The 27,444-nt window shown below is 47.2% G+C and overlaps 1 pseudogene; it reads left to right on the forward strand.

The window, feature by feature from the left end:
* The first annotated feature begins 14,157 nt into the window (after window positions 1-14,157).
* LOC149326242 (uncharacterized) lies at window positions 14,158-26,901 on the forward strand (annotated as a pseudogene).
* Window positions 26,902-27,444: the final 543 nt, after the last annotated feature.

Here is a 27,444-nt window from a genome sequence, read left to right on the forward strand (position 1 = left end):
GAGCAATACTCAAAAGGGCTAACTTAGAAATTCAAGGCGTCATCAAAACTGACAACGAGTCTGTGATTGACTTAGTTTCAAAGATAGGAAATGCAATTAAAGAGCCAATTCAAGAAAGCGACATTGAAGCCTGTCATCGCGTACCGACACGAAAGGCAGATACGTCGAATATTGTCGTTCAGTTCCGGTTCCGGTATCGAGTCAAACGTGACACAGTCCTCCAGAAAGCCAAAAAAATCAGGTTAACAAACAGGGATGTTGGGCTGGAAAATTCTGATCCTGTGTACGTCAATGAACACCTTTGTCCGGCAGAAAAGAAACTGCTTGCATTTGCTGTCAAAAAAGGTATGAACATCAGCGGAGGTCTGTTTGGTCACAAAATGGAAAGATATTCATGAAGCAAAGTGACAGTTCGGCGGTTGTACCAATGACCAGCGAGGACGACCTCATCAAGCTCTTCTCGCATGAAAGCAGTCAGTAGCAGGCGATAATCATAGCTCACCTGGCACTTAAATTCTGTCATCCTTCTGCTCTGTAATCAAAAAGAACTAAACAAAAATGACCTATCACGAACTTGTCGTACAACAGGTGAAGCTAAAGCATCGTAAATGTGAAACTGCTTTGCACCTTAATGCGCGCTCAGTGGGCGACAAACAAGACGAAATCGTTCTCTTATTAAAAGAGTTCTCTTTCGAATTTACGGTTTTGATCCTCACTAAAACGTGGTATCAACTTGGCTGCAGGATGCTAGGGCAGCCCGGTTACGAAGCCTTTTTCCTTAACTAGACCTAACAAACGCGACGGCGGTGTTGCTATCTGCACTCTCGCTTGCAGAAGGTGCCACATTCGGCCTAATCTTAGTGAAGTTACGGAAGATTATGAGATGTTAACATTATAAAATCGAAACCAGCTGATTTCTGTAGTATACCGCCCCCTAAATCGCAACATGAAAAACTTTACAGACTATTTTGACCAGATTCTAGAATACGCATCATTGAATAAATGTTCGCTTTTGGGCAGGGGTGACTTTAATATTAATATTCTAGACCACAACACTACTGTACGTGATTTCAAAACGAAACTTCTTTCCTGTGGGTTTGTCAACTTAATAGGCCTTTAAGGTACTTAATAGGGCCTTTAAGGGACAAGTAAATGAAATGAAATAAATGAAATATGCACGACTGTGTCTGCACTCGATTTAATAGTTACGAATCTTGGAGCCAATGTACTCTCTTTTGGTACAGTTGCTTCTGATGTGAGTGATCACTGTACGGTGTTTTGTCGTCTTTCAAAATAAGCATGCTAAGCGAAACAATGTGAACGAGACCCTTAGTGTACAGCGCATCACAGATGCCTCACTGGAAGCATTTAAGCACGATATTACGTACTTCGACTGGTCTTGTGTGCTGCAAAAAACGGACGTCAATGGTGCGTGCGACTAATTTTTTCATTTCCTTCGTCCTTATTTGAAGCACTTTCCGCTCGAAAATTACACCCCTTCTAAAACGATAATGAGACTATGGATTACACGAGAAGTGTTCAAAATGATAAAGGACAAAAACCGTTTGTGTCAAATGTTTCTTCGAACAGGTGTAGAAGATGCACTTATTTTCGTTTGAAAAGTTAAGAAACCGATTTCGGAGCTACAGAAAGCAAAAAATTCATATTATCAGCAGGTCTTTTCTACCGTCAGCTCAAAGAGACTTGATATTGCATGGAAAGCTTTAAACGATGTCCTAGGTCGCCGTGCGAGTAACTATGTTGTAGAGACTATGCGACTAAGTGGCAAAGAAATGAAAGGAAGAGCACTTGCAGAATATCTTAACAAACATTTTCTCAATAACATTTCTTCATCTCAAGATCCTACGGACACTTATATCGCCAGTTACCCTAGTCAGATTAGCGAGACTATTTTTCAAGCCTACTGATGAAAATGAGGTTTCTAATGTGTACATGTGAATTAGCAACGGCAAAGCCTTACATATCAATACCATGCAGATGAAACCACTGAAATATGTCTTACCCACAGTTTGTTGCTTGTTTTCTGACATCTATAATTTTGCACTGGAATGCGGGGTTTTCCACAACGCAGTGAAAACGGCAAAAGTGTCTGTAATCTATAAAGGGGGCGACCGTAATGTACCAGCAAATTACAGGCCAATTTCAGTACTCCCTGTGTTTTCCACGGGACTGGAAAACGGATATGTCCTTAAGAATAACAAAGTTTTGTGACAAACATAGGGCAATAATTGAGTCACAATTAGGTTTCTGAACTGGTAAATCCACAGACACAGCCTTACTAACAGTGAAAGAAATTATTTTGAACAATATTAATGAGAACTTTTATACGATGTGCCTTTTTCTTGATTTCAGTAAGGCGTTTGATTGCTTAAACCATACGATTATTGCTAACAAACTTCAAATGTACGGCATCCTGGTAAACCACTCAGTTTGCTTGATAGCTACCTCCAAAATAGAATTAAGTCAGTCGGTGTTAGAAGTGTTATATTTTGCCGTACTAGTAGCGTGTCCCACCAGGCATCGGGTCCAGGATCACCGCCGCATTGCCGAAGGAGGAAGGAAACGTGGGCCGGAGACGGGGAGTAGGGGAAGTGAAGGAAAAACTGTATTTACATAGTTACATGATTAAATACATTATTTACAAGAGCGGGACTGAGAATGGCTCTCAGTGGAAGGGGAACGTCTTCGTCAACCGTAGTCGACTGGAGCTAGCAGGCTTCTCTCGGCCACACTCACGGCCGAGTTAAATATCGTTCGGTTTCCCCAGATCCCTGGCTGGGGAATAATGTTCGACGAGCACTGTCCAATCGGATGGACCGAAGGGGACGTTCTTGTTACCACCCACGGCTGGGCAGGTGCGGGCTCTTCCACTCTCTCGCAGCTGGGTCGATGAGAGGGGGAGATGCTGACTCATCCAGCCCTGCGGGAAAGGAATCTCCCGAAGTCTTCCAGCAGGTGAATGAACTTGCTTCCCCGCCGATTGCCCAGTACGCGAGTCGGTGACACAGAATTCTTCAATTATCCGCCAGCGTGACCGGCGCCGGCAACTCGCCTCCGCTGTGGTCGCTCGGACAATACCTCCGGCGCGTCCCCGGCCTTCGCCGCTATAGTGGTCACCTCCGCTCAAGGAATTTCGCTGGGGTTACTGCTGACAATGGCCCATGACATTCCTGCTACACTAATCCGCTGAGGCTCGGAGGGGCATTCCAAGCATCCCACTTCCCATGGTCGTCGCGAGGTTGTCGGCCTTGTTGATTGTTCACGGTAGATGCTTGATCGGGCCCACGTGGTCAGAAGTACAGTCACAACAGAAGGTAATGAACTTTCTTCCCTTTGCCTATCAGTTGTGGTGTCCCACAAGGGAGCCTACTGGGACCTCCTTGTTTAATGCATACATAAATGTTATTGTTAGTGTAGATCCTTCCATTGATTTTGTAATATACACCGATGATAGCACAGTACTTTTTCAGGCCCTAACCTTAACGATTTAATTATGAATGCAATGATGTACTCAATGAATTATCTAGGTGGTCAATGATGAATAAATTAAAGATAAATCCTACAAAAGCCAAGGCTAGAATATGTCGCGCAAGAAACAAACCGACAACACCCAACTGCATGCTCAACTTTGAAAACCAACAAATAGAAATTGTTGAAGAGCACAAGATCCTTGGAGAATATTTTTCTTGTCATTTAAAGTGGGATGCCCACGCCGCACACCTCTGCGAAAAACTCTATTCTGTTTGCGGGGCCCTTTCGCGATGCCGCTAAACCTTACCTTTGAATAGTAAATTACAAATTTATTATGCTTTATTTTTTTCTCACACAAACTACTGCAGCATAGTGTGGCCCACAATGGCTAAAAATAACATAAATAAGCTTGTTCGAAAAAAATTGTTCGAATAGTCGCCAATATTGATAACGTGACTGCCACCAAGCACGCCTTCCAAGCACATAACATTGTCCGCGTTGATCTTTTATATTACTTTAAGCTATTGCAAAAAGTATATTTTTCCATGGCATCAATTGTCAATATTTACTCTACCCTAGCATCTTTGGACACGCGTCGTGCCAACATACATACAAGAAGTACTAACTCATGGAACATACCACGTTTTCGTACCGATTATAAATGACAAATGTTGTTTTATTATCTGCCCCGTGTTTTAAACACATATCAACATACAACGGGTTATACATAATCTGAGCTGCGGAAATATTTTGTTCAAATGTCATTCTATGTCTCCACTTGTTGATTGCGGAACGTTTGCTTTGTTAATGTATTTTTCTTTCAACATATGTATGATCATTCCAGTGTTCTCATTTTTCTGGGATTATTCGAGTTAGTGCATATACATGGTCTGTTCTGAAAGTAGTAGGACTCATTTTTTTAAACAAAATTTATCCAAGAGAATAGTACAAACGATAACAATTTTTCAAGGTAGCACTCTTCCGCACCTACACGCTGCTGCCAATGAGTTTCACAGTTTTCGTACGCCTCCAGGAACGCCTGGACCGGAATGCTGTTTAACTCCCTCGTCACGGCCTGTTGAACCACCTCTACCGATCCATGATGTTTCCCCTTGAGCGTCGATTTTATTCTCGGGAATAGAAAAAAGTCTGGCGGGGCCAAGTCGAGACTGTAGGGGGGCTGAGGCAGCATTGCCGCCTTGTGCTGGGCAAAAAATCGGGGTCCTCATTCACATGATGAAGAAGATCCTACCGGTTGGCCTTTTCCTCCTCTGACAACACTCCCGGCACCAACTTCGCGCACGCTTTCCTCATGGATAAGTTTTCTGTCACGATCTCAAAAACTTGGGTTTCAGGAATGCTCAAGTCATCAGCAATCATTCTGATACTCATTCTACGATCACTGTTAAGTAGATCTTTCACTCGCTACAAATTTTCGTTGGTCTTGCTGGTCGAAGGGCGTCTGGAGCGGTCGTCTTCCTCCACTCTTTCCTTATCTTCTCGAAACAGCTTGTGCCACTCAAAAAACACCTTCTCTACCCATGGGAGCGTCGCCATAGGCCTCCTTAATCATGTTGTGAGTCTCTTTGCCCGTTTTACCAAGATTTACTCAAAATTTGATTGCGTATCGCTGATCCAGTAAACGCTCGATGATTCTGCGTGACGAGACGTTTCGACAGGGGTTCACAGTACAAGCGACCTTCTCTCTTCAACGGCCGAGAGCCGACTGCCGATTTTCCCCAGCCTTCCCAATATCCCCCTCGCCTTCAACGATTATGCTCGCGCAGACCACTTCTCGTCCGCCCGTTCGCCCAGGAAAAAATCAGTCCTACTACTTTCAGAACACACCCTGTATGTGTCGTTTCGTTTATGGGGTTTAACGTCCCAAAGCGACTAGGCTATGAGAGACGCCGTAGTGGAGGGCTCCGGAAGTTTCGACCACCTGGGGTTCTTTAACGTGCACTGACATCGCACAGTACACGGGCCTCTGGAATTTCTCCTGCAAAGAAATTCAATCGCCGCGGCCGGGATCGATCCCACGTCTTTCGGGTCAGTAGCCGAGCACCATAACCACTGAGCCACCGCGGCGGCATATCTGTGTCGAGTGTTTTCTTTATTTAATCTACTACTGTATGTGCGACTGGTTTTGAAAATTTCCTGCACCGCTCGTGTGCTACTGCTCGTAGGGGTTTCCTCGACCCAGTCAAGCTGCCCAGCTTTTAGCCAGGAAACCCTCTAGTTGAACCTGGAAAATAAACTTATTGACTATTGACTATCCGTAAGCACCTCCAACAGATGTCACCTAGTGGTGACTGCAGTCCGGAAAGCACAACGACAGCGAAAATGGCTTCCAAACAAAACTCTTTATTTGGACTTACTTGCGTCCGCAGTGTACTGAATCACTCGGCGGCGGCGTGGCAACAAGCGTGCGCGGCGGTGGTCGAACAGAATGCCGGCCGCTCACAGCCATGCTCTTTTTAAACCTGATAGCGAACTTTCGAGATAAAGCTTGGAAAGTTGCTAGAACATTCAGGAACAACGTAGAATCGGCTCCGCCTGGATGCGATCAATCGAGATAAATCTAGGCGCATCTTGCATCATAAACAAAGCGATAAAGCGGTGTGCCGGCTGCTCTGAAGAATGAACTAACACCACAAACATTCGCGGCACTACTCCCCTCTCAAAGAAGCATCGATCCCATGATTTAGAACATAATGCGGTTAAAGCAAATAAAAACAGATTGTGGAAAAATATACACTGGGTGTGGAAACACGGCGTGATTTGGCGCGCATAATATGTCTTTACACGGACGACATGGACAACTTCTGGTCGTACGCGGCGTCGCTGGGGTGCAGTCATTTCGTCAGGGACGGCTTCGTAGTCCAGTTCACCTAGCCGACGAAGAACCTTGGACGGGCCGAACGGCGGAAAAGCTTTTCACTCAATCCGCGGCGGCCGAATGGGCGTCCAAACCCAGACTCGGTCTCCTGGCTTGTATTCCGCGTTGCGTCTTCTTAGGTTGCAGAGTCTGGCGTCGGTCCGCTTCTGGTCTTTGATCCATAATCTGGCAGGTCTTCGGGCTTCTTTTGCGCGTTGAAGGTAGGCGGGGACGTCGACCTTATCTTCTTAGGTAACATTGGGCAGCATGGTGTCGCGTGGTCGTTGCCTCCCTGCCATGGACGAGCCTACAAGGCGTCATCTGGGTGGTCTCCTCCACTGCGGTGCTGTAGGCGAAAACGATGTAAGGCAGGATGACGTCCCAGGTCTTGTGTTCGGCATCGACATACATGGCGAGCATATCGGCGATGGTTTTGTTCAAGCGTTCGGTCAGTCCGTTGGTCTGCGGATGGCTTGCGTCAGTTCCGCCGTGAATGCTGTTCCTCTGTACGTTATGAGCACATCGGGGGCGCCGTGTTGCAGAAGAATGCACTCCACGAGAAATTTGGCGACCTCTGCTGCTGTTCCGTTCGGTAGGACCTTTGTCCCGGAGTAGCGAGTCAGGTAGTCGGTCGCTATAATGATCTACTTATTTCCAGATGTTGACTTCGGGAAAGGGCCAAGCAAGTCCATGCTGATCTGCTTAAAGGGCCTTAAGGGGGGTTCAATAGGATTCAGAAATCCTGCTGGTCGGGTGGAAGGGGTCTTTCGTCGCTGACAATCTCGGTAGGTTTTCACATAATGTGCGACATCGGCAAACAGTAGGGGCCAGTAATACTTGTCTTGAATGCGGCGAAGGGTGCGAGAAAACCCGGGATGTCCAGCTGTCGGCTCGTCGTGTGAAGCCACAAGAACTTCTCCGCGTAGACTTGCAGGTACAACGAGGAGGTAGGCAGCTTTGTTCGCTTCAAAATTGTTCTTCATGAGGACATCATTCTGTAAAAAGATCGAACACACTCCTCGCTTGAACGAAGCGGCGGGGGGGGGGGGGTGACGAAACCATGCCTTCCAAGTAATTGATGAGGCCTTTTAGGTCGGGGTCTGAGCGTTGCTGTTGTGTAAAAGAGCTGGAGCTAATGGGTCCCAGGAAGGCGTCCTCATCGTCGTCTGGCGGCGGTGCATCTACAGGGGCTCGAGACAGGCAGTCGGCCTCAGAGTGCTTGCGTCCGGACTTCTAAACGACGGTGACGTCAAACTCCTGGAGGCGCAGGCTCCAGGAGTTTGGCGGCTGGCGGCTGAAGGGGCCCTTCAAACTGGCAAGCCAGCACAGTGCGTGGTGATCGCTAACCACCTTGAATGGTCGTCCGCACAGGTAGGGGCGGTATTTTGACGTAGCCCAGATGATGGCAAGACACTCCTCCCTTGTCGAAAAATTAGCCTCGGCTAGCGTATGCGATGACCTTCTCCACTCCGTCAGTTTTCTGAACGAGGACAGCGCCTGGGCCCACGCTACTTGCGTCGGTATGAAATTCAGTCTCGGCGTTTTAATCAAAGCCCGCGAGCATCGGCGGGGACTGTAAACGACGCTGAAGTTCCTTGAAGGCTTCCACGTGAGGCCCTTCCCATTTAAATAACATGTCTGCCTTTGTCAGGTGGCTCGGCGATGCGCGAAAGGGTCTTGACAAATCGTCGGCAATACGCGCACAGTCCGAGGAATCTGCGCACAGCTTTCTTATCTGCCGGCGGTGGAAACATTGCGATAGCAGCTGTTTTCCGTGGGTCTGGGCGTTCTCCCTCCTTGATAACGAACTGGCCTAAAAACAGCAGCTCTTCGTAGGCAAAGTGGCACTTCTCTGCCTTCAAGGTAAGCCCGGACGACTTGATCGCGTCTAACACTGTTCGAAGCCTTTTTAGGTTCTCTTCAAAGTTCGAGGTGAAGACAACGACGTCATGTAAATATACCATGCAAACCTGCAGCTTCTGGCCTGCCAGCACTGTATCCATTACTCGCTGAAATGACGCTGGTGCGGAACAGAGACCAAACGGCATCACTCTGAACTCGAAGAGGCCATCTGGAGTAATGAATGCGGTCTTCTCGCGATCTCTCTCATCGACCGCAATTTTCCTGTAGCCGCTCTCGAAGTCCATCGATGAGAAATAGTTGGCGTTGCAGAGCCAGTGCAGTGTGTCGTCGATGCGGGGGAGGGGGTAGACGTCGTCCTTTGTGATGTTGTTCAAGCGGCGGTAGTCAACGCAGAATCGATGTGCGCCGTCTTTCTTTCTCACCTGAAAAAAATTGCCGACGATTACATTACTTAATAATGCGAAATTTGAGCGCAGCTGATCAGCAGTTTCAGCTTTTCGATAAACTGAGGCAAAGAATTCGAGCTAAACATGTATGTACAATTACAGACAACTTGTTATTTTTCAGACATATTCCTTCGTCAAGAAACAATCCCCTAAGAGTTGATTATCGTGAAGGAAGCTTTGCGGTGGGAGAAATAGATGGATATATGCTCGACTTACTGCCCCAATCGACAGAAGGCTGTCAGCAGAAGCTTGTCAGCAGAGGTGTCACGCTTTTGACTGGTGTCCACCGAGATATGCGAGACAGTTACTGCGTAATTTCCTTTCCTGAAATACAATTTTTATTTTCTTCATTACGGCCCCTCGTTCTCTTTCTTCTTTCACTCCCACTTCCTCCCTTCCTGTATGGTGCGGTTCAGGTGTCCACCGAGATGGCAGAGAATTACTGCGCCATTTCCTTTCCTCAAAAACCGTTGCGTTCAAAGGACAAGTCATCGCGCCGAACGGGTGTTGGAGTTTCCGTGGACTCCCTGGCAGCGCTACAACACGCTGTCGCGTTCCACTTCTGAAGGCGAAGCTTAAGCGTAATTAATTAGCAGGTAATTAGTATTTAGTCATTAATCATACTTTAGTCATTAATTAGTAATTTCTCATTACTTTGTAATTAGTCATTGTGTGTGACGTCACCCAGCGTTGACGTCACCAGTGCCACAGAGGCAGTCAAAGTGGTGCGGAAAACGCTGTCGCCTCTGCGCACTTTAGACAGTCAAAGTGCCCCCTTGAATTTTTTTCGCGAGGTTGTCACAGCCGTGGGAAGCGTAACGAGGGAAAACAACGGGATGCCCTCCTGCATAAGTGGTAGGAAATTCCTGTTTGTCTTTATATCTACAATAAAATCCCCGCCCACTCCGTCACCCTGGCAGGTGGCAGTTAATGGTTGATCGCGAGAGTTCGCTCACCTTTGTCACCGCTAACGCATACAGCCAACATTTCTCTCTCATTACCTCGCGTACTTATAAACGCGATACAGGCGTCCACTGACACAGGGAGCCAGTTATGCGCACTTCCTTTCCTTAAAATGATCGGAGTGAAAAACGTTGTCAACGCCAACGCCAGTGAACACAACGAACGCTTATGGGCCTATGGCTTCAGCGCCGCGTTTCTGGCAGAACGTTGTCAGTGCCAACGGATGCAGCGCACATCTGTCACTACCACCACGTAGCTTAAAGCACGATTGAGGTGTCCACTGTTCCAAGATGGCAGTTATGCACCTTGCCTCTGGTTCAGGTGTCCACCGAGATCTGTGAGACAGATTCTGTGCCATTTCCTTCCCTCAAAATCCAATTTACTATTTTTACCCTCTGGTTTCCAACCTCCCGCCCCATGGTTTCTCGGCCATCGCGGTGGCTAAGTGGTCATGGTGCTCGGCTGCCGACCCGAAAGACGCGGGTTCGATCCCGGCCGCGGTGGCTGAATTTCGATGGAAGCGAAATTCGATAGGCCCGTGTACTGTGCGATGTCAGTGTACGTTAACGAACCCCAGGTTGTCGAAATTTCTGGAGCCCTTCACTACGGCTTCTCTCATAGCCTGAGTCGCCTTGGGACGTTATATACAAACCCCATAAACGCTCCATTGGTTTCGCAGCTTAAAGCGCGACTAAGGTGTCCACTGCTAGTTACAGCGGACAACGGCGACGCCGAGAAAGGCAGAAACGGGCGCCCAAGAGCTGCGGTCTAAAACCGGTGCCGCCCAGGGGCTCTTTGAAGCTTGGTTGACGTTTGAAGCATTTCTTTCACTTTCTCCCGAATGGCTTGTCGTTCTCGCGGCGACACTCGGGAGGGGTTCTGGCGGAGAGGTCGGGCATGCTGGTCGGTTATAGTGCGATGCTTGGCAATCGACGTTTGTCGGACCTTCGGCGATGACGAGAAGTACTCGCTGTAGCTTCGAAGGAGATTGCGGATCTAGTCTTGTCTGTTCCGGGGCAGGGCTCGGTTTATGTCGAAAGTGGGCGAGTTCTCTTGGTCAGGCGAATCTTCTACGGATGGGTCGGAAAGAGCGAAGAAGAATCGTACGCCGAATATTTCGTCGAGGAAAGCAATCGCCGTTCCTCTGGTAACGTGCCGGTATTCTTCGCTGAAGTTAACAAGCAGTATACTTCGGCTTGTCCTTTGCGGAAATGTGCGAAGCCTCTTGCGATGCCGATTCCTTGTTCGAGAAGCAATTGCATGTTCCTCTCGATAATGGCTTCAGTGCTATTCGCTTCCGTGGCGACTACGGTGACGATGACGCTTGAGCGGGGTGGGACGCTCACTTGTTCCTCCAGGATACTAAGTGCAACGTGATGTTCCGGAGTTCTCATCGAAGGGATGGCCTCGTCCGTGGAAATCGTGATCAGCTTGGATCGCAGGTCGATGATCGCCTGATGCTCATTGAGGAAATCCACGCCCAAGATCGCTTCACGGGAACATTGTCGTAGCACTACGAAGGTCGCGGGATATATGTATGTCCCTTTAGAGTCACTCGCGCCTTGCATCGTCCTGATGGCGTAATGAGGTGGCCCCCTGCGGTGCGAATTTGTGGGCCGTCCCAACTGGTCGTTACTTTCCTCAGCTGCGCAGCGAAGGGTCCATTCATCACCGAATAAACGGCTCCTGTGTCAACTAGAGCGTTGACTTTCCTTTCGTCTATAACCACTTCTAAATTGGATGTCCTAGCTCTGGCTTTGCACGTCGTCCTCGGCGTCGGGTCAGGGCTTCGTCTGGTACGTGAATCGTGGGTGGGACGTGTGGTCGAAGCGTTTCTTGATGGCGGCGTCTTTTTGAAGGCGGTTCGAGTCGTGGTTGAGGTTGTCAATGTATGCGGCGTCGGCGTAGTTGGTGCTACGCCTTCATACGGCGTGGTCACTGGAGGATCTTCGTCGTTTCCTCGGCAAGCAACCTCACCTCCACAGGTTGCTTTGTTTAGTTTCCCCTCTTAGTTTACTGCCCCTCTTTCTCTTTCACTCCCACTTCCTCCCTTCCTCTACAAACGGATGACGGGTGCCCACCGAGATATGTGAGAGAGTTACTGCGTAATTTCCTTTCCCCAAATACATTTTTCATTTTAAGACAGAAGCCTTTAATCTCTCATCGTTGTAAGCAGCAGTTGTCGACAGAAAATGTCACGCTTTTCAATTGGTGGAAACGGTCGTCAGGTCACAGTGCGCGAATTTCAAACGGGGCCAATTGCACTTTGGCTAGTAACCATACAACCAATTGAAGGGATCGTATAGTGATGCTCCAAGTAAGTGGGACTGAGCTTAGTTAATTGCTTAATTACCCAATTAGCCTAATTAGCTTTACTAGTCAGGCCATATAAATAAATAAAACCGATTAAGAAATTGGTCGAGCTCAGGAATCGAACCCCGGTGTTCGGCGTGAGAGACGAGCATGCTATCCACTCCGCCATGCCAGCTCGATGGTTTGGAATGAACAAAGGCGCGTCTAGTGAATACGGTGTCTTCACTCACTCTCATCCTCCTCCATTCCCTTCCAGCGAGGTTTAGGTGTCCACCGACAAATGAGAGACAGATACATTTCCTTTCCTCAAAAACCAATTTACCGACGAGCGAGGCGTAGAACCGAATGGGCGATGGCGTTCTATGGACTCCTTGGCAGCGTTGCAAGACGCTGTCGCGTTCCACTCTTAGGGGCGAAGCTTAACATCTTAACCACACATCAGTGACCACACTTTAGGTCAAAAAAGTGCCCCCCTGAATTTTGTGACACAGTTACTGCGTAATTTCCTTTCCTCAAATACAATTTTCATTTTCTTCATTACGGCTCCTCTTTATCTATCTTCTTTCACTCCCACTTCCTCTCTTCCTCTACGGTGCGGTTCAGGTGTCCACCGAGATGACAGAGAATTACTGCGCCATTTCCTTTCCTCAAAAAGCGTTGCGTTCAAAGGGCAATGCATCGCGCCGAACGGATGGTGGCGTTCCGTGGTCTCCCTGGCAGCGCTGCAACGCGCTGTCGCGTTCCACTCCTAAAGGCGAAGCTTAAGCGTGATTAATTAGCAGTTAATTAGTATTCAGGCATTAATCAGTAATTAACCATTGATTAGTGATTTGTCATCACTTAGTAATTAGTACTCGATTACATGTGACGCCACCAGTGCCACAGAAACAGCGAAGGTGGTGCGGAAAACGCTTCCGCCTCTACCCACTTTAGACAGTCAAAGTGCCCCCTGAATTTTTTCTTCATTACGGCCCCTCTTTCTTCTTTCACTCCCACTTCCTCCCTTCCTGTACGGTGCGGTTCAGATTTCTACCGAGATGGCAGAGAATAACTGCGACATTTCCTTTCCTTAAAAAGCATTGCGTTCAAAGGGCAAGGCATCGCGCCGGACGGGTGGGTGTTCCGTGGACTCCCTGGCAGCGCTACAACACGCTATCGCGTTCCACTCCCAAAGGTGACGATTAAGCCTCATTAATTAACAGTTAATTAGTATTTAATCATTAATCAGTAATCAGCTATTAATCAGTAATGTGTCACTACTCAATAATTAGTCATTAATTATGTGTGACCTCATACAGAGGTGACGTCAACAAAGCCACAGAGGCAGTAAAAGTGGTGCGGAAAACGCTTTCGCCTCTACGCACTTTAGACAAAGTGCCCCCTGAATTTTTTTTAACCCTGTCCGATACCAGCTGCGGCCACCGTATCCCCGCAAAGTTCTCTCATCCGCACACTTTCTGCCGACCCCTGCTACGCATGCCTTCTGTTGGAATCCACCATCCGTTACCCTTAAAGAGCAACTGACGAGGGTCTGGACATTTTTGAAAAACAAGCCCACTGCATAGATGAGGCATCGAAGATAACCACAGGAAGATACTAGAGCCCTGCGCGCCCCGAAACGCTGTAAAAATTCAAATCAAAGCTCGCTCGTTCTTTCCTTCCACAAGCAAACGTCCTCGTCCTCTACTCTGGCTCCGGAGCCTTTGGTTTGACGTCATTGAAAAATTTTCCCTAAAGGCATTCCATCGGTGCATTGTTCTGACTGACGGGCGAAGGGTGGGCATAGCCGGGGCGTCGCGTCGTCTGCTGTTATGCCGGTAAACCTGTCCGGATTCCAATTCTGCAGGCCGCAAACTTTCTCCTGCGAATGTCCCTTTGACAAGCCCTGGTGCTGCGCCGCAAGGCAACGCGCCCTAACGCTCCCTTTGCAAGCCACGATGCTGCGCCGTAGGTCAGCGGGGTCTTAAGGAGAAGCATCGACGAGCAGCATGCCTGACACGTCGCGAGGTGCCAGACAGCGAGGGACCCGCCTAAGACGAGAAAATAAACCTAGGGACACCAGCCCCCTAATGTCTCTAGCGCGTCAAAACTAGAGCTTTTTGTTCGCCTGTTTATAAACCTAGGGAACGTAGCGCTTGACAGTCCCTAGGCACAAAAAGTGGTCGTTCGCAGGTATTCGCCTCGGTATTTGTGGATTTAGCAATGGATCAGCAAGGCGTTCTGGTCGGCGACAGCCAACTGAAGCGATTGTGCAGGACTCGCCTGCGTTTACGGCTGTCGGCTGAGACGTGCACATTTAGCCTCGGCGGGTACGACGCCGTGCGAAGCGCTGTGCGGCGACTTAATTTTAAGCATAGTGATTTTGCCGTGGTGTACGTCGGAGGTAATGACCTCACGGGCCCTAATGCCACTCCGCAAGCGATTTGCGATAACATCAAGGTAGGTGCGTGGTTGCTCAACGCTTTCAATTTCGGTTCATTTCTGTACAGAATTCTCATATATTTCACGTCACAGGCCCTTGTCCTGCACCTGCTGCGCGTCGTGTTCGTGGCGAAGGTCTTGCCGTGGTGTTTTGCCACGACGGACTCCCGAGGCAAGCCGTCACGTGCTTCACCGCAAGCTGACGGCTGCACTTGAGCGGATGCTGTGTGTAGGCACCTTGAACCCAGACGTGAGTACCGATTCATGCTTGCCTTAACTGTTGTGCGCCTTTCAGCTAGAGGAAGGCAAGTGCAGTCAGCAAGCCTGCAAGTGAAATATTATCTCAGCGCAGTTGACAGGACAAATAGTATGCCAGCGTGCCTTCGGTCTGGCGCCAGCATAATATACCTACTTTCATTTTCGCCCCGCCACGGTGGCTCAGTGGTTGCGGCGCTCGGCTGCTGACCCGAAAGACGCTGGTTCGATCCCCGCCGCGGCGGCCGAATTTCGATCGAGGCGAAATTCTAGAGGCCCGCGTGCTGTGCGGTGTCAGTGCACGCTAAAGAACCCCAGGTGGTCGAAGTTTCCGGAGCTCTTCACTAGGGCGTCCCCATAGCCTGAGTCGCTTTGGGACGTTAAACCCCAATAAACCAAACTAAACCAAACTTTCGCTTTCTTTGTGTCATAGGGTGGCGTTCTAGCGCTTTAAACAGGCGTGCTGACGACTGTACAAGGATGATGAGACAAATGCAGTGGTGCAGTGTTTGCGCGGGGAAAGAAACAGTCGGGGAGAAAAAGTTTAACGCCTCCATGCGACCGGCAATTTGCGAATTGTTTTGATAAAAGTGAAGGCGATCAACACAGTGACACAGTCCCCTTGCTATTCTCAGATCCCAAACTTTCCTTCGTCAGTCGACCTGAGAGGGTCTGCAAATTGAGGTGTGCACCCACATGTACTGCAGTGCAGCTATCCTTCAAGGCAAGTTTTCAGGTGGCTGGCACACTCTCTGAGCCTTTATTAACATGGCAGCTATACTCTTGCAAGCATTGTAGTTGCTTGCTGCACCGGAGGGGTTCCAGTCTACCATGTGCACTTGTCAAACTTCTAAGCAGTAGTCGCCTGAGGAGTCACAGGAGTCACCCCACAGAGCAGGAGCCACCCCACGGCACTGGGGAAACTGTAACTGTACTAGCTCCCCGTTTTTAGGACTAAGAAGCATGAAGTATGACAACAGTACTAATGAAAAATCTTCTGGTAGTATATTGTATTAAGGTGAAAGCCTTCAATGCCTCATACTTTCGTGACCAAGGAATGTTAGCAAGTGTGTCCGCGTTTCGGCGTCACTATTTAAAAAAAAAAACCTGTGTTGAGGCTGAGAATCGAACCAGGGCCTTTGGCATTTGAATTAGAGACGCTACCACTCCGCCACGAAGTCTTTTTTTTTTTGTTCTTCAACATGGTATTTATTATAGTGATGTAATGTTCTATGTACATGAACTATATACAAGCCATTATGAAAACAGTGTTAAACAATACATATTGAAAAGATCATGCAGTAGAAAAAGGGCAATGCAGAGCACATCACTAATAGTGAGCGCCACTCCGGTTCGTACTCAGTCGGGTCATACACGTCTCTTAGATGAACAACCATTCGACTGAAGTGATCCTTTGTAGACACAACAGGTTCACAGTGTCTGTCCATCATGCGGGTTTTCCAGAGGCTGTGCAGTCCAATCAGAAAGAACATGTCCAGGGGTTCATCAACAAATGGCAGCGCAGTGAGATAGCGAACAGAATGTGGAGTCAGATGAATTCTTTTTTTAAATGTGCGTTGCAGGATATCCCAGAAGAGTACTGCATCTTTGTAACTGATGAAACAATGCTCAACTGTTTCTGGTTCATCACAAAGGCGGCAATTAACGGTAGACACAAAAATGCCCTTTTTCTCTAACCATGTTCCAACGAGCAACGTACCGGTGTGTAACTTAAAGAAAAAAGTCTTTGTACACGGCGAGACTGGCATCTTACGTACTCTTTTGAGTACGTCATGCCCCGGTAAACCAAAATACAGAGAGCGGTACATGGGCGGAGGGAAGAGCATACTAATCAAATCCTTGTACAACTTTTTCCTCGACACTAAAAAAGGAACTCAGGAGAAAAACGAACCAGTAGGAAACGGACAGCCAAATACACCTCTTGCATTATGCCCCACAAACACGGACGGTCACAAACATTGGAAGACAGAATGAGGTTGGGTAAAACATGAACTAAATTTGTTTGCAGGAATGAACGTACTATTGGGTGTGTAGTGTCACGGAAAAACATGAAACGTGACACTGTCGGACATACAGGTGAACTAGACCAAGGCCGCCAGCGCTTACAGGCCGAAAAAGGTTATCACGCCTCATGGATTCAAAAGACGAATCCCACACAAAAGTAGCGAAAACCCTGTGAAAACGCTGGATAGGAAGTCTTGCGCAATGAATAATTTGCAGTACATAATATATTTTACTGGCGAGAAACAGATTACAGGCGGTCGCCCTGCCAAAAATTGAGAGGCCATGGAGGACAAACGTTTGAGCATAGCGCTGAAAAGTTGACACGCGGTCTTTCCAATAATGTGCGCTATGCTTATAGGCACTCAAAGGGACGCCAAGGTACTTTGGTGGCCTGCATGTCCATGCTATACCAGAATATTCAGCAGGTGTCGAACCCCAGCTACCAAACCAAAGACCGCAACTCTTAGAGCGATTAATCCGACTTCCTGACACCGAACCAAAGTCCTCCGTTAAACGAATAACCTCATCAATGCTTGGCTTATCAGTACAAAAAACGCAAGGTCATCTGCATAAGCCAATACCTTCAGTTCGTGGCCCATTATTCGGAAACCAATGACAGCTCTACTGTTTATAACACTTATGCAAAGTGCCTCCAAGTATAATGCGAACAGGAGCGGAGACAGTGGGCACCCTTGTTTCACCGAAGACGGAACTGGGACTGGTTGCGAGAGACAGCCATTAACAATCAAGCGCGTGGTACAGGATTTGTAACAAAGGCGTGTGCCAGTAGAAAGTATTGAACCGAGATTGACGTGATTTAAAAGTGCAAAACGAAATGAATGGCACACTCGATCAAATGCCTTTGCCAGGTCAATTTGCAGCATTGCTAATTGTTCTTGAGCGTCACTGCAATACTGCAACACCGTACGCGCTACTTGTAGGTTAGATTGTATTGATCGTCCCCGCAAGCCACATTTTTGATGAGGCCCAATCAAAGTAGACATTGCAAGCTGCAGCCGATTTGACAGTACTTTAGCAAAAATCTTATAATCTACATTAGAAAGCGTGATTGGTCTGTAGCCATCTAAAAATCGAAGATTTTCCTTATCCTCGGTTTTTGGTATACAGACACTATGGCTTTTCGTAAATGACTGAGGCACAAATTCAACATCAATACTTGTCTCAATAATTTGGAGCAGGACAGGGGCTAGAACGGATTTAAATGTCATGTAAAATTCTCCCGAGATGCCGTCAGGCCCCGGGGTTTTCGAAAGCGGCATTGCATCTTGCAATTCACCCAAGTTTAAAGAGCCACTTATTGCCTTGCACTCATCCTCATTGAGTGCGTTAATCATGAACACCAATCGCGCTATATGATCATCATCATCAGTGCTAGACGTGGCAGCAAACAGAGAGCTATAGTGGTTTTCAAACTCGGTAACTATGGCATCTGTACTTTTGACCAGGGCACCACCACAGTAGAGCTCAGAAATTCGCTTGGCAGCCATGTGACGACGCTTATCTAGCAAGGCCTCCGCCACGAAGCCTCAGGGTTTGAGCATGAATAAAGGCGCACCTAGTGAATGCATGGGCTCTATAAATAAGATAAAGGAAATAAAAAAAAATTAAATAAGAAAAGAAACATAAATAAAAACATATAAAACAAAAATAAAATGTGACAAATAAAAAATAAAAAAACAGTGTACCAGGAAACACTTTCACCTTGCAGCACTTTAGAGAGCCAAAGTGCCCCCTGAATTTCTCCAAAGGGATGCTGTGAGTGTTGAAAAATTAACAAGAAGGGACTTTAGTCTCCCACAACCATAATAACCATAATACTCCCACAACCATAATAACACGGTTTCCGGAAAAGTTACTCTACCGTGACGCAGCTAGTATCCGTAGTTCATTCCTTTACCTCAGTATTAGATATTAATGGTCAGATTGATGCAATCTTTCTAGATTTTAGCAAGGCGTTTGACATAGTCCCCCACAGCAGCCTAATATTAAAACTACATTCCATTCGCCTCCCGCGTATTCATATTTCTTGGATAAGTGATTATTTGAATAACCGAAAACAATACATTGCTCTTGGTGAACAACAATCCGGCTCTCTTCCTGTCACATCTGGTGTGCCCCAAGGAAGCGTCCTGGGGCCTTTACTGTTTTTACTGTACATTGACGATATTGTCAATGAAGTTTTGCCCGGTGTTCAGATTAGACTATATGCTGGTGACTGTGTGTTATTTCGCGAAATCTCCAGTGTTCGTCATCAAATAAACCTGAATATTAGCCTCACTAATATAGTGAACTGGTGCAGTCGTTGGGGAATGGCTTTAAATCCGGAGAAGACTGTTTCTCTCTGCATTACTCGTAAAAAAAATCCGAAAAAACATGCTTATATTCTTGGTTCATCCCCGCTTAAGGAAGTCACTTCGGTGAAGTACTTGGGTGTGACAATCACTCATGATCTGTCATGGAACGCCCACATTAACAACATCTGTTCATCTGCGTTCAGAAAACTATGTTTCCTGAGACATAAACTTCGGAATTCCCCTCCCAATGTAAAGCTTCTTAGTTATCTATCTTTGATCAGGCCAAAACTCGAATACGCGTGTGTAGTCTGGGATCCGCATACGGCATCCAACATAAAGAAGATTGAAAAAATACAAAGGAAGGCAGTTAGGTTTGTGTTCTCTTAATTTTCCAAATCTGATTCACCCTCCGAAATAATGCAATTTCATGGTATTCCCCGCCTTGAGTGTCGTCGACAAGGTACTCATTTAGATTTTCTTTCCCTCTTGCTCAACCGTAAGTTGGGACTTGACCCGTCATTATATCTTTTCCTCCAGCCCGCAAGAAGCACACGCCACTATCACACCAGCCTGTTAGCACCATATTTCGCACGCACAAATCTGTTCAAATTTTCTTTTTTTCCGCGCACAATAGCGGACTGGAACTCTCTGCCCCACACGGACCAACACTGGCATATTTGCCATCAGCCATGCTTTGTAATTGTATGCATGTTTCTTTTTCTTTTCTTTTTTTTTGCCATGTGACTTTTTGTTGCTATGTGATTTTTCTGATTTACTCAGTCTGTACAGTGCCCGTCCTGCTTGGACCTAACCATGGTCTGCAGTATGTACATAAATAAATAAATAAATAAATAAATAAATAAATAAATAATACTTAATAATAAATAACCAAAATGACGTTTGCCGCCGCGGTGGCTCAGTGGTTATGGCACTCGGCTACTCACCCCAAAAGACGCGGGTTTGATCCCGGCCGCGGCGGTCGAATTTCGATGGAGGCGAACTTCTGGAGACTCGTGTGTTATGCGATGTCAGTGCACATTAGACAACGCCAAGTGGTCGTAACTTCCGGAGCCCTTCACTACAGCATCCCTCACAGCCTGAGTTGCTGTGGGACGTTAAACCAACATAAACCCGGACCCAAAATGACCTTCGCCCCGCCGCGGTGGCTTAGTGGTTACGGCGCTCGACTGCTGGCCCGAAAGACGCGGGATCGATCCCGGCCGCGGCGGCTGAATTTCGATGGAGGCGAAATTCTTGAGGCCCGTGTACTGTGCGATGTCAGTGCACGTTAAAGAACCCCAGGTGGTCAAAATTTCCGGAGCCCTCCACTACGGCGTCCCTCATAGCCTGAGCTGCTTTGGGACATTAAACCCCAATAAACCAAAGCAACCAAAATGACCTTCCTTGCTCCAGTATGCCTACCAAGACGATAATAGAAGGCGCCGACCGAAAGAAAGAATGGCATGACGTTTCGGCTCCCCCACGGGAGCCTTGTTCACAATGAGGCATAACATAGCTGGGTCGGTTATTTATACACGGCGCATGAGTGAACCCAGGCACCTGGCGTAGATTGGGGGCAAGTTTGCATCATTTTGGTTAAGCGTATGCGCTGTCGTGTAAATAATCAGCGATTCCAGATAGAGCCGTGATTTCTTGTCCCTTTATTTTGTGATCACACGTGCTTTTTCCCAGTTTATGTTGTATGCGGCAGACACCGAGTGCTCAGCAAGCCCATTTTGATCTTGCGCGTCGGTTTCTGACGTCACCCTGGCGTTCATGCATCCTTCGCTCAAAGTCACCCGACTCGCCGATGTACACATACGGGCAGTAAGCACATGGGATCGAATACACAACACCTGGGAACTTTTCCTTCTTCAGCTTGTCTTTGATTTGCACAAGATGACTCCTCAGTTTTCGAGCTGTGTCACGGATCCCCCCCAGGACACTCGGGCCGAAAGAATGGACTTGGCGACTGGTGTACCCACACACACGCACATTTAATACACCTATGCGACACAAACACTAGCACACGAAACTAACAAAACTAGCACTAAACACAAAGACTATCAATACACATGGCCCGGGAACAACCAGTCTACTAGCGTTCGGCGTTCGTACTCACGGTTCAGTGCTGAGGAAGCATTATAGGTCCAGTCAGTGGCATCTCGGTAGCCGGCGTCGAGGTGGCGTTCGAAGTGCTTGGGCTGGCGTCACTGGCAGCATTATTGGTGGTGTCGTTCGAGCTCCCCTGGCCATAGCAGGTGATTAAGTCAGCTGCCGGAACGGTCTCAGGAACGGCAGGAAGTCTACCGTGCGACGCCGTAGAACTCGAGAAGCAGCAGCCGGCGTTGCTGTCTTCCAATCGGGGTGTTCATGACCCACCTCGCGCTTTTATGTTCTTGTTGTTGTTGTCCTCTAAATAATGGCACGTACCCACTGCGGGGGATCGGCCAAGACACAGGCGGCGACTGATAGGTGCTCAGAATGTTAAACAAGAAAATAATGACGGATTAAAAACAATAATTATAATGATAACAATTGAATTTAAGAAATAAATGAAAGAAATTCAGATGTGTAATTGAAATAAGCTAAACAAATACTGTGAGATAGGTGACTGAAATTGAGAACGGGGCTAAAAGTTCCATGTTTCGGAAAGCTTTCGGCGCAGAGAAATATTGATCATGAGAAAGAACAGAGCTTAAGACGGCAGCCGTTTAGTGTCTGTAAGGAAGTTTTGCATGGCGGAGAGCACATTCCAATTACTGTGTCCAAGGGAGGAAGCCCCAAGAGACAGAACAACCGCAGCTGACAGCGTTAGACCTAGCTGTCGTAACAGATGTTCTAGCAGGCGGCTCCGTAAAGAGGAGAAACGGCGGCAGGTCAGCAAGAAATGATCTATCGTTTCATGTTCTTCGCAGAACGGGCACAATGGGGAGACCGCCAGACCAGATCTGTAAAGGTAGAAGTTTAAGTGAGGCACGCGACAACGTAGACGCGTGAAGGAAACCTCAAGCTTGCGTGATCGCCATCCTGTACTGCTCCATGGGTAAAGGAGATGCCGGAATTCGGGAGAGGAGGTCAGAGCTGATGCTGCGAATTCTTTCAAAAGCAGATACCTGCGAAATCTGGCCGCAGTAATATATGCGCTGGGTGGAAGCACAGATACGACTGGGCCTTGAAGAGATGCCTTCGCCAGGGTATCAGCAACCTCATTTATACGGATTCCTCTGTGCCCAGGCACCCACACCAACCGTAACGAACACACGTGGGGAGGAATCAAGCATTTGAATAAGCGTAGAGCCTGAGATGTTGTAGGCGCGTTAAGAGAGGAACACAACGGTAATGAATCCGTCATAATTATGACAGAAGACAAAGAGCTGTTTAATTTGCGCAAGGCCACGACTACTGCTAGAAATTCGGCCAAATAAATAGGGATGTAATGACCAGAGAGAATGACCAGTCAAGGGAGATGGAGAAAATACCAACATCGGCCTTTTCTTCACACTGTGAGGCATCTGTCGCTATGAGCATATGAGATTTAAAGCACAGCAAGTAATCCTGTAACAAACCGCTCAGTAAATGAAAAGACATTAACTTTGCATGTTTAGGAATGATGTCATCGAAGACAGTCTGGATAGATGAAGAATTGGCGCGTAGCGGAAGGATGTCCGAAATGCGGACGTTTAAGGTGTCAAGGAGGGATTGCACAAAACAAATCTGGGGGGTGCGGAACCGAGACCAGGTTTCGTTGAAAAATGGCCGAGGCTGACGAAGGAAGATCAAATTGGCGGCATGAAGCGACGAATCACACATTTTTACAAACGTTTTCACCGTTAAGAGCCGAAATCTTGAAGGCAATGATGGAATACGCGCTTCCAGGTACAAAACGGAATTCGCCACAAATTTTTGAAGGCCCAAACAGAGGCGCAACGCCTCCCGCTCCAAGGGAATCAAGGAGTGAAGTTTATACGCTGGCGCACTAGAGAATAGAGCACAGCCGAACTCTAAGACAGGACGGACGTACATTCTATAAATAATAAGAAGCGTGTGCCTTCTCATGCCAGAACGAACATTGCTCAGCCTGCACAGCATACCGACTGCTCGGACTCCTTTCGCAGTGATGTGCTCTATATGGGCCCGCCAGGAAAGAGAAGGATCATAAATTACTCGGAGGTATTTGATACTTTGCACTTGAGGAATTACATGGTTCTGATAAACAATAGAGATATTAACTGGATGAGAGAGCGCGAAAACCAATAAAGCACATTTATTCACATTAAGGGACAGATTAAAGACCCTTAACCATTGGTCCAGGACATTCAAGTAGGACTGTAAGGACTAGTACAAAGAGGAAATGTCGTTCTCTGAAGCAAAAAAGGCGATGTCATCAGCATACACATAGATGGACACCTTGGTACTGCACGGAATACTGCTGAGTAAGATGTTGAAAAGTACAGGGGAGAGGACCGCCCCTTGGGGCACTCCTCTCGCTTGTCGAAACCTGCTTGATGAAATACCGTTCTGGAAGCAGTAAAATTCCCTGTCAGCAGTAAGTCAGCAGTGGCAGTAAGTCGGTGAGATATTCCTCGAACAAAATTTTAATCATAGAAGAAGTGACACCATCAGGGCCAGGGGCCGCGGGTGGAAGGCAGGATACAGTGTTCGAGAGCTCAGTGAAGGTGACCTCCTCGAAATCGTCCAATGTGGCAGGAAATCTAGGAGGAGAAAGAAGAGCCGTAAACCGACGCTCAAGGCCTCTGCCTATCTCTTCTAGAGACTGAGCAAGTTCAGTCGGAGACTGAACTAGGGAGACAGCGTTCATGGTGGTCGAGATTAGTTTCCTGGATTTTAGGTAATTGAATAAAGCACGCCTATTACCTGATTTCGAAAGGAATTCGTAGTGTTCAGTATCGTACAACTCCTTTGCACGAGATACGGTGCGCTTAAACGTAGCAGCGATGAACTTGTAATCGATCCAGTTTTTGGGACACTGATTGCGGAGAAGCTTCTTCCAAGCAGCCTTTTGGCGCTTTTATAGCATTGGCGTTGCTACACGTCATCCTTGTCGTCGTCGTCATCGTCTTCTCTTTTCCGCCAATCATCTCTTCCCACCTCACCAAATGTTTCTTCACCTTCGTTATTCTTGGACTAATAAAAGTAATGCTTATCATCATCCTCGTCTTCTCCAAACTTCTTTAGTTCATACTTCTATTTCCAATTTCTTATCACATGTGACAAGCTGGCACATGCGCGGTCTTTACATCGTAGGACCGTAATATCTGCGCCAAAGGTTCGCTGATGTCAGGAACATAGGGAATCACGGCTCGTTTCTGGGCAGCGGATCAGCTTGGAGCCTGGGACGTCCCTTTTGATGCTGTACATAGTCCATGACGTGTACAGGATAGCCACAGGTGGACAAGTCACGCCGTACACGCACATCTTCAGCAATTCGGTCTTAATTCCCTAAGTTCCTGGCATCAGCGAACCTTTGGCGCGCATATTGCGGTCCTATGATGTAAAGACCGCACATGTGCCAGCTCGAAAATTGAGGAGTTAGCTTGTGTAAACCAAAGACAAGCTGAAGAAGGAAAAGTTCCCCATGTGTTGTGTATTAGATCCCATGTGCGGACTGCCGACGTGTGTACATCGGCGAGTTGGGTGACTTGAGCGAAGAATACGTGATCGCCAGAGTGACGTCAGAAACCGGTGTTTAGATCAAAATGCGCTTGCCGAGCACTCGGTGTCCGCCGCACACAACATAAACTAGGCAGAAGCACGTGTGATCGCAAAAGTAAGGGACGAGAAGTGACGAATTTATCTTCCGATTATTCACACGACAGCACATACGCTTAATCGGAATGACGGAAACTTGCCCCCAATCTACGCTCCCGTGGGGGAGCCAAAACGTCATGCCATCCTTTCTTTTGGTCGGTGCCTTCTATTTTCTTCACGTACCGTCCCGACCAGACGGGTTTCTGTCAGACACTAGACAATGCCTACCAAGCTTTCACTTGACTATTTCAACGAGCTATAGCTCAGATGAAGCGAGCATTGGCAGCTTATTCGCTGAAACCTTGCTAAAATACTTCTTTTGCAAATCAGCATATGCTTCTATGATTGGCTGCTCTTGCGAGTTGCCTTCGGGCGATGAATGAGCGAAATTTTTGGCAAATCGAGAATTTGAGTGATGCGATGAGTTTCAGTAGTTTTATGGTACCGATTTTAATGTGCGTCGGCACGGTTGCTTTTACCACTGAAAAATTGTGAAATGTATGTTATGGTTTGGATTATGTGAAGAAATTTGTCAAAAAAATGCTAAAAATTTTCAGCAGCTATGTGTGTGGGCGATATGTGCCCACATATCACACATATCACCCACGTACATTGCTGTCCAACTTATATCCTCATTTTTTTACTGTAGAAAATGTTGGAACATATTGCTGTTTTTAAAAGCAGTTTCTTTACAGCTTGCACAAAACACAATGCGGAGTTTATTGGAAGACATGCAAACATCGAAACTGATACCTGGAGTGCAGCATGACATTATCGCAAGAGCCTAGGGAGTGTATATGCATAGCATATAATTGAGCATGCAGCGTCCAGTTGCCTGTGAGTCTCTGGTACGTTAACAGTGGCAGATCTGTCTTCCAAAAGGCCAAGTAGGCAAGTTGTAACGTGTAGATATGCAGGCATTCATGCGCAAACATGCCACTGTTTGTTATGTACTGCATATTCTCCAGTGTCTGGTCAGCTACCTTGGACATCTCTTGGCAGCTCAGATTGTAGCTAAGTGTCATGGCATGGCAGTGGCCACAGTGACAACTAGGGTAAATGCTTTTGTACCGACTGTTGCGGAAATAAACGACCACAGTAGAATGCTTGTCTAAGCTAAACCGGTGCATTGTTCGAGCTCAAATTTAGCACAGAAATGACAATTGGTTTGCAGAATTGTTTCATGCTGCATTTTTTTGGGTTACTTGGGACACTTGGGTTAGTGTCGTTATACACTTCTTTAGTAAGTAGTGTGTTAGACAGACTGCGTGCTGTCGTCATAAAAGACTCGCGTGGAATGTTGTTAGGATGAAAACTGGCCACGTAGGACACGGCTGCACATTGTAGCTCCTGTGAACCTTGGTTCACAGACTCATTCTGAAAAAAAAAAGAAAATTATAGTAGCTGAGAAGACTGCAGTAGGAGAAGATACAGGTATCAATATATGCCAGTATCTTGCCAAAAAGCACTCCTAGCACAGGGGGACATCCGGGTCTCTATTCTTATCTTTGTGTGCTTGGTTACCTGCCTTGAATATAATTAAGGCATTTTAATTTGGTTTTCAGTGAGCACTGCGTTTGTGTGGATGCATTCTTTTTGCCTTCTTTATGCATTGTTTACTGGTGAGATGTGCCAGAAAGCCGAAGTACTTGTTGCAGCTGTATTCTATCGGGATTTCTTACTCAATTTACCTTATTTATCAGCATATCGCATTTTGTTTTCAGATCACTTCCTGGATGCAATAAACACACCCAAGAGGCACCTTTTCGCCACCGATGGCTGTCACCTGTCGGCTGGTGAAGGTATCCAGGAGCTGGCAGAGGTCTTCGCCAGGGGCCTCGCAAAATTCTAAGGAGTGGGCATCCTGGCACCGTTATCAGGTGTGCCTGCCAGGTATATCATCCGCCAGTGCCATCACTGCGGGTCCAAGGGCCACCAGCTTGGGGACTGCTATGAGTACTGCAGCCCATAGGACCTGCACTACAGCCTGCAGTACTTACAGCAATGGACAGTGCAGTCATTGTAAGGTTTTGGTGAGTAACTTGGTGGCAGTGAGACCTGTTCCTGATGTGTTTCTGAGCTGTATCTGCTCCGTGGAGTCTGCAGCATCACGTGGGGCTCTTTATTGTTCACTGACATTGCCCAGCACACAGGCGTTTTTGCAAATTTAGACTTCATTGATTTTGCCATTGGTACGGCCTAAATTAATTGAAAGCTTCCCACATTGGCATCGCTTATATCCAATGTGTGGCTTCGCAGCAATCACCTCATGGCGAGCATTATTCACATCCGGATACTACTGAGGTTTCCCAGCTCCCTTTAAAGCTTTTACTAGTAGTCATTTCTAAAATTTCAAACGGTAATATTAACGTCTTGATGGCCTCTACACCAGAGATGACTTTTTACATGTCTGTAATATTTAACAAAAACTTTTAAAATACCTTGTGTTTGGCGCATGATGGCCTCAGTTGCCTATGTGCCATAAAACCCAACACACCGACCATGATTCATATCCATTAACCTGCTGGCGTACTTCATTATGCCAAGCATTGGTAAGCTTGAACTATTGGACAGGAAGAGCAGTTGCTAAATACATGGAGAATCTGTGGAAACCCTTAGCTCTGTCCCTGTAAATGGTAAACCGGCTTTTAAATGTGTGGTGCGGCCAGATGTTTATCTCGAAGAGCAGTGCCTCACTGCC

This window comes from Amblyomma mixtum, chromosome 10 (genome assembly GCF_055824585.1).
Source record: "Amblyomma mixtum isolate Tamu chromosome 10, ASM5582458v1, whole genome shotgun sequence".
In the NCBI taxonomy this organism is placed as follows: domain Eukaryota; kingdom Metazoa; phylum Arthropoda; class Arachnida; order Ixodida; family Ixodidae; genus Amblyomma; species Amblyomma mixtum.